Source organism: Rhea americana, unplaced genomic scaffold (assembly GCF_003343005.1).
Source record: "Rhea americana isolate MKP2758 unplaced genomic scaffold, rheAme1 scaffold_122, whole genome shotgun sequence".
Lineage (NCBI taxonomy): Eukaryota > Metazoa > Chordata > Aves > Rheiformes > Rheidae > Rhea > Rhea americana.
Genome location: NW_028185284.1, coordinates 869,523 through 885,446, shown reverse-complemented (window position 1 = coordinate 885,446; position 15,924 = coordinate 869,523). Strand labels below are relative to the sequence as shown.

The 15,924-nt window shown below is 34.6% G+C and overlaps 1 protein-coding gene across 1 annotated transcript in view; it reads left to right on the top strand.

Moving 5' to 3' along the window:
* The window catches only part of MARCHF5 (membrane associated ring-CH-type finger 5), a 31,447-nt gene that overhangs the window by 1,163 nt on the left and 14,360 nt on the right, over window positions 1-15,924 (top strand). The window lies entirely within an intron of this gene.

Here is a 15,924-nt window from a genome sequence, read left to right as displayed (position 1 = left end):
AAGATGTAAGCTATGTGAGGCAGGGGCAGAGCTGTATACAGCCTTGAAGGTGAGGATGAGAAATCTCAGTTTGATGTAGTTGGAGGATGGAAGTGAGTTGGGGAGGAAGAAAGGAGAGAAAGTGGATTGCCTACATTTTAGAAAAAGTGGAGTAGCATGAGGATTTAGATTATAATCTGGACTGATGCCTGTCAAGGAGGACAGCATTCAGCAGACTATAAATGTCTTTGCAAGAAGTAACAAGAAAGAGGTGGATTTTGGTGATACTATCAGGGAAGTATTCAGTTTGGCATATATCTTGTGAATGTAGGGAATAAAGGGAGTAGAAGGGAATAAAGTCAGAGAAGGATGGTAGTGTTGTTTTGTAGGAAGTAATAAAAATAATAATAATAAAAAATAATAATAAAAAACATCCTGAAAAAGATCAGGAAGAGTGCTGCAGAATGAACTTCTCTGCAACTARAATTTTCATCTTTCTTCTGAAGTTTGTATTCTTGGTGATACACATTTTCTGTTTTCAAGAGGCCTGGGAAATCGTGATGTTCTGAGTGGATGTCCCACTGTTCATGACTGTGGAATGATATCATGAAGTCATAGTTTAGCCTGTTGAAAACTACCTGTGAGGTAGTATGCTTAATGTATTGTAAACTGCAAATTGATGCAATTTGGTTGATGCTATTTGATAGAATAGAAGYCTTTTTCTGGTGCTTACTGTGGTTTATGCTTACATGGGACTGTGACATGCAGAAGGCTGCAAAAACCTAAAACTTGCTGTGATATTTTTGAAACTTTTTGACTTTACACTTTAAAAGTGTCTCTTTTTTGCTTTTTTCCTATCATTGGAGAGGTTCTAGAGCATTGCCTATACTAGAAAAAGTATTGTTATTGACCATGTTGCAACAAATTGTATTAAAAATTATTAAAACCAAGTGGTGTGTGGGAAGTAGTTAAAAAAACAGTGTCATGAAAGACTTAGAATGAATAGTTAGTAAAAAAGGGAAACTACTTAAAGACGCCAAACCAGTTTACTGTTCTTAGGCTTAATGGATGTGTGATTAATATTAATCCTTTCTTTCAGTTCTGTAAAACTGCAGGTGCATATACCTGCAGTTCAAAGATATTTTTCAGTAAACTTAGAATAACAGTGTTGATAATGTGCAACAGTTGGAAATCATGCCTGACTTCCTGGGCAATAAGAACAGCCAGGGCGGGGGGAGAGAGAGTGTTAAGTAAGAGTTTTAAGCATGAAGGAAGGTATGAAAGCTGTAGTCTTTCTTTTCATATAACAACTCATTGAGCTAAGTTTAAGAGACTTTAGCAGCAGTAGTGTGGGAAGCAGTAAACAGACTGACAAGAAGGAGCCAACTATTAAGGATTTGAATTTAATTCAAAATGCAGTACAATGCCAGTAGAAGGATTTTAGAGTAACTGAGAACTCTAAAAGTAGTCAGTGCAAATTTTTTTTCCTGTTACCTTTTTGGGTTTATTGGAGAGGAATTACATTAGAAGAAAGCAATTTTCATTCTTTTGGTATTTCTGAAGATCACACATAACTGCTTTCAGAATGTGCTTAGTGATCGTCAAGATAAACCTTTAGTATTTTCCATTAAAGGACATAGCCTATGGATGGATCCTCTGTAGGGCTACTGAGAGGTTTGTAGTGCCTCTGTCTCCATCCTGTTACCTTTATTGCTAATGAAAGGTAGCGTTTTTCAGTAGGAAAAAATACGCAAAAGTTTTTACTGGTAAATCAGATTCAGATCTCTCAGTGAAGGATGCACAAAACAGCTTTTCAGTGAGTAAGAAGACTTTTTTTCTTTACTTTTTTTCTTTTTTTTTAAAAAAAAACAAGAGTTAAGTCATTAGAGGGAAAAAATAAGATTTCATTTCCTTTTCCAGTACCGAGGTGGTAACGTTGGATGGTGATACACTGTTGTATCAAGAGCAAGGTTTTGCTGCAGATTTGAATGTAGGCAGAGTTTTGTATGCAAGAGTTGGAGCTCTTGTAGCAAATTCTTTATTTGTGGGAGAGAACATCTGGCTGCTTTTATTGACTCTTAGATTGTACGTGTGTGTTATTTTTTAAAAAATAAAGTAAATTGCTTTCAATTTGGATTTCTTTAGTGTAAGGAGTATCTTGATAGCATTTCAAAATTGTTGCCTAGGATTCATCTTTGTTTCACATGACTTGTGCTCCCTCTTCCTTTATTTTTACTGCACAATTTCAGTCTGGAAGTAAACAACACGTTATTAATAAAAGGGTAAAAAGCTGATAAGGTGGGCCTGTCAAAAGAACTGAGTTTTTATTGCTTGAAAGATCTAGCTARTAATTTTATAGTTATCTGAAAGATTGGCTACAGGATAAATACCAGAGCCATGAGAAATAGACATGACCATCAAGTTGCACCACTTTCTGGAGTTCTTTTTTCRCAGTATTTGATTATCATCATTCTTTCTGGCTTCAAAACTGTGATTTCCGTCCCTCTATTACTTTCTCTTCTAGCTCATATTTTAAATAATGGGCTAAGATAATACCCTTAAAACACTGGACTATTCTGCATGTAAAATTCTTTGGCAAAAGACTGTATTCCTGAATAGTGCATGCACTTGAAGGCAGTGTTTTTTGGTCTGTGTAAAAAGTGAGCTCTTAGTATTTTATTTCTTTTATTCCTAGGGGTTTAATACATAAATTACAGAATGACAGAAATTTCCATTAATACTTTATATTATTTGGCAAAATGTTTTTTTATATTGTTAATCAGTATAAACATGACTTCTTTTGGGGCAGGCAAATTATTGCTAACGTATGTTCTTGGTACTCTCCATTCTTGCTGCTGTTTCAACTTCTCTACCAGTTGATTTGTATCTTACTTAGAGAAATCTCATATACAAAATACATTGTGATATTGATTATTTAATAATAAAAAGTCATATTTGATGAAACTATCCATATATGTCTTAAAAAGCGAGGACACAACTGGTTATATGCTTTACATAGACCAGCCTTGAAGTGATACTGAGGTTTTTATTTGTTTGTTTATTTTGTGAAATTGACACAAACCCTTTTATAGTCTTATTTTCAAGTTTTTATCTGCAACATATCACAGAATGGATTTGAGGAATGAAAATTCCAAAAAATCATTGCTGTATTAAGAGGTTGACTCTTTCATTATTGCTTCAACCCATGTATGTCCCTTGTTATTCAAATTCTCTTTACACCAAAAGTTCTGGATAGATCTGAGCTCTTCATGTGGCTTATTGGTAAAGATGMTTGATAAAGACTGCTAGGAGACCTGGAGAATGCCTGTTGCCCATCTGTTGTATAAAATTATTGGTATGATATTTTTAAAATGTCTTAACTTTTTGACTGTCATATGCCTTATATGCATAATGTAATATACATTATATTTCTCTTTGACATCAGCTCYGATATGCTTGGGAACAAACTTACATGCTTTAAATTTAATTGCTTCCTAACTGTTAACTTCCAGCTGTAGACAGTGGACGGTTGGCCCTCTGTGTAAGTGTGAGGAAGCTCCTGAGAGACTATCTTTAATGTTTTACGTATGTCAGCAAGGTATTCAAGTACTGTATATGCTTTACATAAAAACACCATACTGTTTATTGAAAATTTCTTTATAAAAGTGCTCAGACTTCTGTATTAGTGCTCAGCTGTGATTGTTTCCTTTGGCATGGTATCTCACAGTGCTTGCCAAAGGTCAGATTTTTGACAATTAATGTAAATGTCTTTAATAATCTGAAAATTACATATCATAATTTACAAGAAAAGATCCGTTACAAGGTTTGAGGGTTAATTTTGGAAGAGACAAGAGTGAATTTAGTTTTTTTTCTTCTATATAAATGAGATTAAAGTAGTGAATATGCCATCTTAGGACTTGTTTCCTTGGTGCTTCTGACATCTTAACATACTTGAAATCTTACTCTGCTGCAGGCTGTGTGGGAAGTTCCTTGTTGTATGCAAGTGATAYAACTTTTCCAGCAGCAGAACTAGGTGAATACAATTTTATCATAGATAAAACTGTCTTTTAGCAATTAAGAAACAAACTATTTTAAAACTAATTATTATTTCTTCATCAGCTTTCTAGAAAAAAAGATTAGACCCTTTGTTTTAAAACTGTAATGCATCTTACATAGCTTTCTGACCACTCGCTTTTGTATTTCTCCTGTTATAAGTGGGTTCTCCTKGGATTTGAATACTTTCTTTGGAAGTGGATATTTTGTATTGGACTAAAATGTCCCAACATAAGTCAGCCTTCTGTGAAGGATATAATTTCAGAAAGCCATGTGCTGAATGCTTGTGATTGTTCTACTGGTGAATCATGCAGAATCCCTTCTACTGAGTGCAGAGGAGAGTTACTTAATGCTATAATCAGACATCTTTGGGTTCTGTTCACATTTGTATGGACTGCAGCCTTCCTAATTTTCACTGCTTTCTGAGTGTGGGTGGTTGTTTTTGTTGCTCTTTAGCTATTAATGGCCTAACATTATCTTTTCTTGGCATTTAAAAAAAGCTTTAAAATTTGAAACTTCTTACATTATGTATTTTGATATATCTCAGATTGTTTGGTTCTTAGTTAAGAAAATATCAGGATAGAAGATGACTGGCTTCTGTAGAGCTTGTTTTGTTTTGTTTTGCTCTCTCCTACTTAAAATTTTGTAATAAAAATAATGGTTACAAACTGAGAATGGAAGATAGTTGAATACTTGAAGAATACTTCAAGCGTACTTGAAAAATAGTATCTATTCAAAGCAATTTACTTCCTGCCAGTTCCTACAGCTTTAGGACTGCACTTCCTATTTTTCTCCTGTTCCTTGGAAGAACATAACAGACAAGTTACGCTGTATGGTCAGTTTAACCATAAAACTCAGTAGGTATATGTACAAAAAAAATAAACTATTGTTTCATGGTCCTTACCCAAGTGCTAAGAATGGAATGTAAAGTAGTAGCCTTAAGTTTGGTTTCTAAACTGGTTAAGTCAATGTTAATATATTTACTTTTAAATTTATCATGCCTAAAGATTAATTTGTGTTTTTACATTACTTGTGTGATACTGAATTTGAGTTCATGTAGTGCACACTCTGTGAATGGAATTCACCTTTGCATTTCTTGGCTTTTATCTTCTGCTTGTCATAGGGGCGATTTAATGTCAAGATGGTTACAGTTTTAGATACACACAGAATAGAGCAATTTTGAGGTATGCTGCTTCTGATGTTTGTAACATCTGTCAGATACTTTGTAACATATACCACAAATACCAGTATTGGTATTTTTCTGATGCAACTCTCTTCCCTTCTCTTCCCTCTCAAATGCAAACTAGAATATTTTATAGTARTTTAATGCCTGTTCAGTGGAAATTATTATTTTTTCTTTTCTTTCTTTTTTTTTTTTAAGATAAGCAGTTGTATTTAACAATCTAGTTTGAAGCAGCAGATTAAAAATATTTTGATACTGATCTCTGAAAACGTAAGTGTGGTTAGTGCTTGATTAAGGAAGCTAGTAAGTAAATGCTAACCTTCTGTTATCGAAAAGTAAATCCTCCGCAGGAGATATGAAGTACTTTAATGTTTGTTATCCATTGGCTTAGAATTTGAAGGAATAAAGGTTATAGTTAAATTCTTTTAAGTGAACCTAACACTTGTTTTGATTTAGGGATCATCATCCTGGTTAGCAGAGGGAGGAAATGGATATAGTTACTGATAATCAAATGACAAAGCTAATAACAGAATTCTTACGCAGCGATGAAGCAGCTGTGCCTTGGTCCTTGAGCAGCATTATGAGGGAAGCTATATRCTGTAAGCAGCATTGTTTTGGTGTCGTGGTTAGCCTTAACGCTGATTATTTTCAAATTCTGTAATTTGGAAAGCTGTTTTTGTGACACATGGTCTCGGGAACCACTTCTGTGTATAATGAAGTTATAGCAGTATCTTAGCAGAGCATCTTAGCATCCTTTGAATCTGTTTTTACTAAGAAACAACCTCCAGTATTGTAGAGCYTCAGATCAAATTTTTCTATTGTATGCATTGATATTTTTCACGTAAACCTGCCTCTGCCCTCTATTCAACTGTCTTCATTTAGAATTATAGGAAGCGCAGCTGAGGAAGTAATTTTCTGGGCATTGTTTTTGATTGCTTTTTTTGCTAGCAACTTTTTCTGTGCACTGATGTTATAGTGTCGTGTCTAACTGGAGAGGGTATTTACTGAGCTACTAAAAACAATGCTAAAAAAACAATGATTCCTGAGATCTTGACACCCCCCCCCCCCCGTAGAGTAGGATTCATGATGACTGAACAAGGATACAGCTGAAGATAGTATTCCAAGGAGGCTTCAAATGACTGAAGTTTTTGACAGACACGATTACTTATTTTGCTACACTTCTGTTATCTGGCAAGTATACTTGTTGTGTTGGAAACCACAGAAACCATGAAGAAGCAAAGCTTAACACATGGTGAAGYGTGTGTGTGTGTGTCTATATATATATGTATGTATATATAAAATATATTCCCACAGAATGATGACTAGTTTAAGAATTTAGGTAATACTCTCCTTTTTATTAAATCTGGCAGTATTGGTAGAGCTAAGAATTATTATTTTAGCCTCAGGTAATAATCTCCATTCTTTAAATATCTCTTATTTGTTGGTAAATCAGGAACTCCAGCCAGCCAGAGGTGGGATGCTCTGCCTTATTAGTAGGTCATGGTATCTGTGATCGAGAGCTGCTTGTAGCCTTCTTGCCATCTGGAGTTCCTGAAGTACCTTGAACACATTAGGTGCTTTTCTTTCTTCAGCTAGGATAAGTATCTGGATATGAATTCCAGCTGATCTAGCCTCACACTTCTTTTATGTCTTGACACTATGCCGCTCTGCAATTAGACATTGAGAGAAGCCAAAACTTAAAGGAATTTCTTGTTTCTCATTTTCCTCATCATTGGAGCTTTCAGACATACTTGTATACAACATTGTGAATATTACAGGCACTTTATTACTGAATCATAATTAAGATGTTTAAGGGAACATCCAAGAAAGTAATTTTAAACGCTCTCTAAAATGTAATTTGCTAGTTGTCTTATGTCCTCTGTTGCTTTCTAAATTCATGACTATCAGTGTTTTGGTCAAACACTGGTAAGGAAAAACATGCTATCTGCATTATTTTTTTAAAAAATGAATGTTTAAGCAATTGACTTATTGCTATGGGAATTCTTCAGTYTTTGCTATGTATAGATATTATTTGTTCAGCCTTCCCTTTCAAATAAGTTCAAGCCATATTTCAGTTTTGGAAGTAATTTGTATATGTGGGTGGGTGATGTTTTTTATTGGTTATTAGTCACATAGGTTTTGTCCTGAATCTGACTGTAAGAATCAAGTGTTCCTGCCCCCTGACTCTTAGTATCTTAAATAATTTGAGTTGTATTCCAAGCTGCTAATTATCTATTAAAGATAATTAATAAAATATGTAATGTTTTAGTAATAAGGTGTTTATCGTGCATGAGCAGGAGTTTCACCTAATTTACCCTTTAAATGTTTTAGAACAGCTCTATTTTTTTCCCCCTTTAAGAAATAAACCAAATGCATGTGACAATAAAATTCATACATTTAAAGGCCACTAGCAAGGCCCCTGAGCCTTAGTGATTTCTCAGATTTTCCTTTTGGAAAAGTGAGAGAGTATGGTAATATTAAAATAAACAGTCTTTCAGAAAACTGAATTTTGAGGCCTTTACAAAAGGCCTGTGCCTGAATAACTGCTTACGACACCTTTMATTCTGAAAAAAATAAACTAACATTTGTGGGTTTACTGGTTTTTTGGAATTTTTTTGTTTTTCTTCCCCTCTTTCTCCCTTCTTCCCCCCCACATCTGGCTTGTCTTTGACAAACTAGGAACTAAAACCCAATGAGAATTTGAAAGTGCTTGAATATATCAAATCTCAGTCTGTGAGGAATTTCTTATATGAAGAGGGGCAGAAGTAAAGGCTCCTTTTCAGAAACTCAGCAGCCATCTGGCATTACATCGGTTTTGCTAATTTTGCTTTGACAGCCCAGGGCTCTATGGGTGTGTGTGCTGAAACAAAAGTTTGCGTATGATTGAAGTGTTGGGCAATCAGGCAGATAAAGGTTGGGAAAGCTCACGGCTTTCTGGTAAATCACTATGGTTTTGTTAATGTTTTAATTTCAGATTATTGGTGCTATTAAACAGATGGGGATAGACTAGTTAGTATACTAGTATTTTACAACAAAATGGAAAAATCCTGAAACTTTTTCTTTTAACTCATAGAAAATAAAAACATGTTTTTTTTTTCACTGATATCTCCAGCTACTTCTGATTAGCTCGTATATTTCTGTGTAACCTTAACTGAAGATTGAACAGCTTTCCCAAGTCAGTGTATGTCAGTGGAGGATGAATCACGATGACAGTTTAGAAAGGCAGACAGAGGATGTGGGTGTGCTTAGAAGAATCATCTTGAGAATAATTATTCCAGCATAAAAAGTATTATAAATCATCAGTGTTAATGATGTCATCTGTTGCAAGAGAAAATAGTAACCCAAATGCAAGTGTCTTGAAATACTATGTATTGCTATCTTTCACTTTTTGGAATATTTAATTTATCTTAAAGTACTACATCAAATTTGTAAAGTTTTTTTTTTGAGAGAGAGAGAGCAGATGAAAAAATTAGTGTAGTGCTTGTTCTCCACTGTTGAAGTTAGAAGGTAAATTAGGTTGTCTTTTTTCAGTGGGTACTAAAGAAGAATACTGCAGCCACATTAAAACACCTGAGAGTACTTGAAAGAACAAAATAGTTTTCATTTGGCCAGGACATTGTTTTAATATTTCTGGTTAACAATGTGACATCTTTAATGGCCAGAATCTTTATAGGCTTAAAAAAAAAAAAAGACCCAAAGCAGACTATGTCACATTATGTCTGAACAGATTATGGATACAAAAACAGTTGGCTAATGAAAGCTGTAATTTAAACTATATATAAAATCTACTTTGATTGGATTTTTATTTGAAATATTATTTCTAAAATCATTCTTCTAATGTCATGCTAATAGCAAGTTTAAGTCATAATACCACTTTTGAGATAGCTAAACATACAGCTAAAATCTAGCAGCAGGAACTGATTTAACTGTAGTTGTTTTCTAATAATCTGTTTATCTTAAAGTGTGAGGCAAACAGAAATGCGTAATAGAATAAACATTAAGGAAGAACTTAAATATGGAAAAATTCAAATGTTCAGAAACTTCATGCTGCTTGAGAAAAGTTAGTAGTTAGTTCACGTGACTTGCTAAACTGATTATGGCAAAAGAAGAATTAAAATGCAAGAATCTTTGTGCCAGTAACTGTGAAATTGCTACCACAATTTCACAATCCTTTTAAGTTTGTAATAGGTTATACTACAGTGGTTTAACAAGTTAAGTGGTTGCTTTCTATAGTATGGAGATAGAGCTTTATTCTTTAAGGTGGCTCATCTTGATAACTGGTCGCAGTTATGAAATTTAACTTGAAATTTGGTGCAACAGATATGAGCAGCTATAATGCAAAGCCATACAGTGGAAGAGAAGTTGAATAGAAAGACATTTAGGCTTTGTGTTAAGAATCATCTATACAGAATTTGATGATTTGGCTTTTTTATAGCCCTGAAAATATTAATGGTGATTGTTCATTAGAACTGTGAAAATAATTATTTTAGATTTCTACTATGAATTCATTTTAACAGAACAGTAGCAGACCTAGCTTAGACATGCATGGTTTAGGACAATTATATGATACAAATATAAGAAAGCAATCTCATAAAACTTCCAAACTATAATAGTGCTTTAAAAAGTCAGTATTAATTTGGAACAGATAACATGCATTATTGTCATACTGTTTAATTTTTCTATATCTCTGAGCAGATTAATTGCTGTAGACAAATACATCCTATTTTATTTACTTTTTAAAAAGAAATCTAAAATGTCAACTTCTTAATTAGGAGCAGAATTGGACAGCTGCAGCTTCTCTAGCAGAGTTCTAGCATTAGCAAGGAGGGGTATAGTAGTACATTTCTTTGGTTTTATATTTTTATTTTAAGAAGGAGTGTAAAGGAAGATCAACGTTAGTTTTTATATGCAGCCAGGAGTCTTAGATCAGCAGCTAATTTGTGTCTGATCATGCAAGATTGTGTGTGTGTGTGTACGTACGTACCTATGCTGAACATAGCACTGCAGCCTATAAAGCTTTGTGGTGGTACAATTCAGCATAACAGATAGTGGCTGTCGATTTAATTTTATCGACAAGCTAGAAAGTTGCTGCCAGAATTCTGTGAACTGTCCTTTACCCACCTCTGCCTTTATATAGTGCAGTCAGCTCAAGTTCAAAATATTTCTCCTTAATTGGAGCTAAAGTTGAGTGTATATATCAGCATATTTTAGTTCAACTTTCAGTAACCACCAGATCTTTCTGGTACACTTTCTGTTTTTCCGTGTTTTGTTTTTGTGTTTGATGACTATCTGCTGCTGCCTTTTAGTCATTCATGGACTGTTATCAACAGCTTTTTTTTWAAAAAAAATCTAGTTTAAAGAATGCTATCCTGTGGTTGGAGGAAGTTGGAGTCCTTATATGGATAGGTTGTGTGGCCATATGCTCACCCCAATATTAGTCTTCCCTATTTAACCTTTTCCTCGTGTTTCTGATGAGAGCACTGCCTGTATAGTCAAGTCTATTTAATGTTGTTTCCAGATTCTTATCAACTTATTTACTTGGAATTACATTATTGGTGACTGGGCAGAGCAGAATTTGGTATTGAGTCAGAAGAGCTTCAGAAAGTTCCCTTTTATGACCCTGTTTCAAGGAGACAGCACTTTTTTTTTTTTTTTTTTTTTTTTTTTTTTTTTTTTTTTTTTTTTTTTTTTTTTTTTTTGCTCCAGGTATTCCCCAATTCATACCCTTTATCAGGAACATGAAGGCTACGCTTGCAGTCCGTTCTGACCAGAAACTGTTCCTCCAGCATAAGAAACTTTCTCCTGCAAAAATCATTCAAACTCTGGAAGAGGAAGTACTTAGCAATAGCATTTGCATTGCAACATTTCTCTTCTTTTTGTGKGGAAAGTTTGCTCTTTTCCCGTACATAAAATCCTGACCAGTTCCAAAGCAGCCAACCAAAGTTGTTATCTGCTAGATAACTCTCCTGATTTTCTGACACCCCAGTCTTTCCACTTGCACATGCTTTTATAGTGTTTAGACTATAGTTGGCAGATTTAATGGAAATTTATCATTGTATTTCATCAATATTTTATCTGTTAGCATAGACTGTGCATAAAATAATCACAGAAGCTTGTGAAGCCTTGTCCTCTTGCAAACAGTGGATTTTGTGAGTTGTTCTTTTGAATAGTACCTTTTAATGGCCAGGTATTGGAATTGTTTTTTCAGTTCATTTCTTCCAAGATGTGCTTTCATGCTTCACTGCATTGGCTTGCCATGCTATCATTGATATCAGTTGTACTTCCCCCCCCCCTTTTTCCTTCTTTTCAAATATGAAATTCAATTGCAATAAGCCAGGAAGTCAGTTACTAGTTAGCAAAATAAGGATGCTTTACTCAGATATCCTGCTGCTTTGAGGGAATGCAGTGTTTATTATGTGAGTGAAATGCAGAAAAGTTTGCTTAAAACGGTATTTCTTGTATCTTACAAAGCATCTGTAATTGGAGCAAAAATGATTCTTGGCTCATGCATGTTGAGATTTGCAGTTCTTGTGGTTATGAAGTGTTAGGTACTGCAGAAAGCAATTTTCTTCTCAGAGGGGAAATTCTCTATTTTTACTTGCAGTACATACATATGTGCCACTAAGCACTGGAAAAAAAAAATCCAAGACCTTTTACCTCATCTCTTGCAGTACTTCAAAATAGCAGTGCTGTGCCAGTCCCATAAGTCATCTTCCCTTAAGTGTTGTGGACACAGTTTATAGAACATTAATGATTTCTGAAAACTATTTTCTAATAATAATGCATAACTAACATACTGCTTTTAAGTCGTGTTTTTTGTATTACTTACATAGTCATTTGTGTCGGCTTAAAAAACAAGCTGTGTCACGACTAATTCAGCCTCCACAGACTGAAGCAGATTTGGTTTAAATAGCATGGGTTAGATCCCGTTCCATCTCTTATCTGAGACTGTTTTGGGGAAAAAAAGTAACCTTGAGAAAAAGTTTAAGTGAATGAAAAGGAAAGCAGTTTGCCTCAAGGTGTGCCTGTTGGTACTGGAGTAGCTTACTGGGATTTAAGAGCTATAGCTCCAAGCAGGCTTAAGAGAGTGTGGCTTCCTTAGTGATGAAGATCTTGTAATTTGGAGAAATCTGTTTTTAGGCAAGCCTTGGCTTGATACAGAGACAATTTTTTTTTGATTAGTCATATAACATTTGGAATATAGGATCTTTAGCATTAATACACTTCTCCATATACTTTGGTCTTAACACATGCAATCTTCTGAAAAGAGTTTATCTTTGGTAGAGAATGAAACAGATGCAATAAATGAGTTATTCTCAGAGCGTGAATAGAATTTTTGAGACTGGAGAGCTTTAGATGCTAGGGAGCTGAATTTAGAAGGCATTTATAATAATAAGTTCAAGGCTGGAGTAATGATATTTCCTTTTTTTTTGTCTTTGCCAAGAAAGTGTGGAAAAATACATTATTGATTTGGCTCTGTAGAAAGTCATCAAGGAAAAAGGGTTGAGTTTCTATCAGAAACAATGCTTTGTTCAACCTTGTCAGCCTTTTCTATTTCAGGTTATCTGAGTAGCAACCCGATTCAGTAGTAGAATCAAGGTCATATTTTATTCAGTACAAGAAAATGGAAAATCTGGCAAGAGCCAAGATACTTGTTTTGAAATGGTTTTATTTAGCTCTTTCTGCTACAGCTGCTGTCAATAGAAAGAGAGAAAGCTGATGACAGAATACAAGGAATTAGCTGTTCATTATTCATGACTTGCTAAAGTATAAGTCTGTAAAGGATTTTGTTATTCTTTTCATGGATCTTTCTGGTTTTCAAATATAGTTTCCTGGCAAGAAACTGGATGGATCAATTAAAGAAAAGATGCATACTTTCTTGACTTTTTAACCTTAACCAAAAATTTGAACAGAATTTAGCCTACAGAGTATTCGTGGCCTAATTCACTAGTTAAAGTTGTAATGTATCATGATTATGTTCATGCCTAAATCCCTCACTATTTGAATAGACTCTAGACTTCTTTGGGTGGCATCTGGCCTTATTGCAGCCTACAGACCTAACTAACTCTACTGTGAAGCCCTTAGGTATTTTTTTTAAGCTAAAATTTAGAGATGTTGCAGATCTAAATAGCATATGGTGCAAATGAGTGAAAGTTTACCTTTGAAGGTAACCAAAAACAAAACTGTGAATAATGAAGCACGGTAGCATTAGACTATTTGTTCTTACAGTAACTGTTTTTTTTTTCCCCAACATAACAAAATTTGTTAATTTTCTGTTTAGAACTTCAGTTCCTTCAGAAGTCTTTGGTCTACTGCAAGTAATGAAACTCTGCCCTGCTTTGTAGTAATTTTACATTTTCGTGGTGGTCTTGCCATTTTCATCTGGATTCTTGCCAAACTGTCTTTTCTCCTCCTGCTTTGGAGGGTTAATGTGTCCTTTCACTTAAGACTGCAGTAAGTGCATCCAGGCAGCATGAAGGTGAAAAGAGTGCCTAACACTAGAATTCTGATTTTTTTTTTTTTTTTTTTAGGGGGGGGGGAGGCAGGGGCAGAAAGAGCCATAGTCAGGCTTCACTTACATGTTTGTATAAAGATAAGTGGAACAAATTGCAGTTTTGATTCCAGATGTCAGTCTTCAAACTGAACAGTCATTCTGAATGCAGCTGATGCAGTTCCCGTTTCAGAGCACAAATGCTAGTACATGACAGTAGATACAAACTTAAATTTTCTCTGTACTTACAACTGTGAATGCAGATGTGACATTTGCTATGTCTGTTTTCTGTTCAATTCTGTTTCTCTTCCTTGAGTCTTCTCTGGAGTTTGCATCTCAAATTGTCCTTTACTTCCCAAGTATGCCGTTAATAAGTTACTAAAGGCAATATTCTGCTTCTTTACATAACTGCAACTTACTTTCATTAGGTTTCCACAACTTCAAATTGTAAAATTGAGTCAGTTCTTTGAAACAATCTCGTGCAAATATTTTGTAGGCACAGTTATTCCTATAAACAAAACATTGCTAGTCTTTTTTTTTCCGTAGAAACAATATTTTAGTTAACAAATCAAATGCTACCTAAAATACGGAGATTTTAATGGGAAACTGTTAGTCAACCATGTCTTTTCATTACTCAAATTTTGTCAGGCTCAATACTGAAGCTTCCAGTTGTGTATTCTTCCCTTCTCCTCCCCCCACCCCCCGCCCTGAGTTTTAGCTTAAAAAAAGAAAAGAAGAATAATCAAAACAACCCCCCCAGCTGTTTACAAGTGAAATGCTGGGGGGAACATAGCAAAGTTTTAAAGGAATTATTGTAACTCTTGCTTTGGAAGTGTCTCTGGTCTGAGGTTGGTTTTTTGCACTTAATTTCCTTCTAAGTTTTGCCTAGTTGCAATTTTTTATTTATTTATTTTTAGAGGGGATGGAGGGGGAGAGGAAAGAGCTCTAGTACATACACATTTGAGTATGAATTTGTCAGGTAAGTTTTGTGACACCATCTTCAATGTGTATGCTTGTATTTAGTTGCAGCTGAATTTCTTCAAGAGGTAGTATATGGCAAACTGGCAGATGGGGGTTGAAGAGGACTTCTAAGCTGTAATTTCTCCTCCCAGATGATGGCAAAGATTAGAAGTGGGATGCCAAAGGGGCAGACAGAAACAGCAGATACAGAGAAGAAAGGGAGTAAGAGTGAGGAGGAGTTGAGAAGCTGGAACGAGGATAAAATTTGGTTGTAGAGGAGGGCTTAAGGCATAGGAGGAAGGTTAACTGACAGCAAATGCTAGAGAAGAGAGAGGAAAAGCATCATTAACCACCATAACACATTTCTACGTATAAACTACAATTGTGATCACTAATCTTGAATCTTAACATTCTTTTGTTTAGTAGAAAACTGAGAAATGCTCTGGCACTATCTGTATTACCATCTGTTAGCRGTTACACATAAGAAGCCTTTTACATATTAATAACATTGCTCAAGTTGTGAGAACAAAACTTCAGCATTAAAATAGTTCTGCAAAGCTTCATTCACTAGATGATCTCTAGAGCATATCTTGGCAGATTAGAGAGGTGTTGTTGGCATATGCTTTCATAAAGGTTTAACTATGAAATTTTTCATAAAAACATTTTAAATATACTGAAGTAGGTTAGAATTGCAAGATGGTCACCATTCATTAGATTCTAGTTTAATCTGCTTCACAATCTTCACAATTCAGTATGGAATCACTAATTTATTTCACTGTAAATTTAAATAATTCTTGGGCCAACATATTTGGTATTTTGCTCGTTTTGATCCATRTTTCACTTTGTTTTGTAAGAAGCAAAGTCTCCAATGATCTGACCTAATCATCAGAGCAGATATCTGGGAATTCTTAGCATTTGTTCTCTTCGTGCCAGATCCCATAGCCTCTGATGTTTGTATTTTCACCTTTTCTAAGGGATAATTGGGTATGTAAAATTCGAACACTAATTCTATATCCAGATAATACTTTAGAGAGCAGAACTTACTTTCTGTAGTGTAGAACAGTAATATTCTTGAAGTACTTTGATTTAATTTTATTTATTTTAATACCAATTTCTCTAAATGAAATACTTTGAACAGAGAGGGAATGAATTAAATATCATTATTAATAATTTCAAATCAGTTTGTTCCACTGTATCATTTGTATTAACTTCTGTCATGTGAGTGGATTGGAGTTTCTTTCCCAAACAAACTCTGATG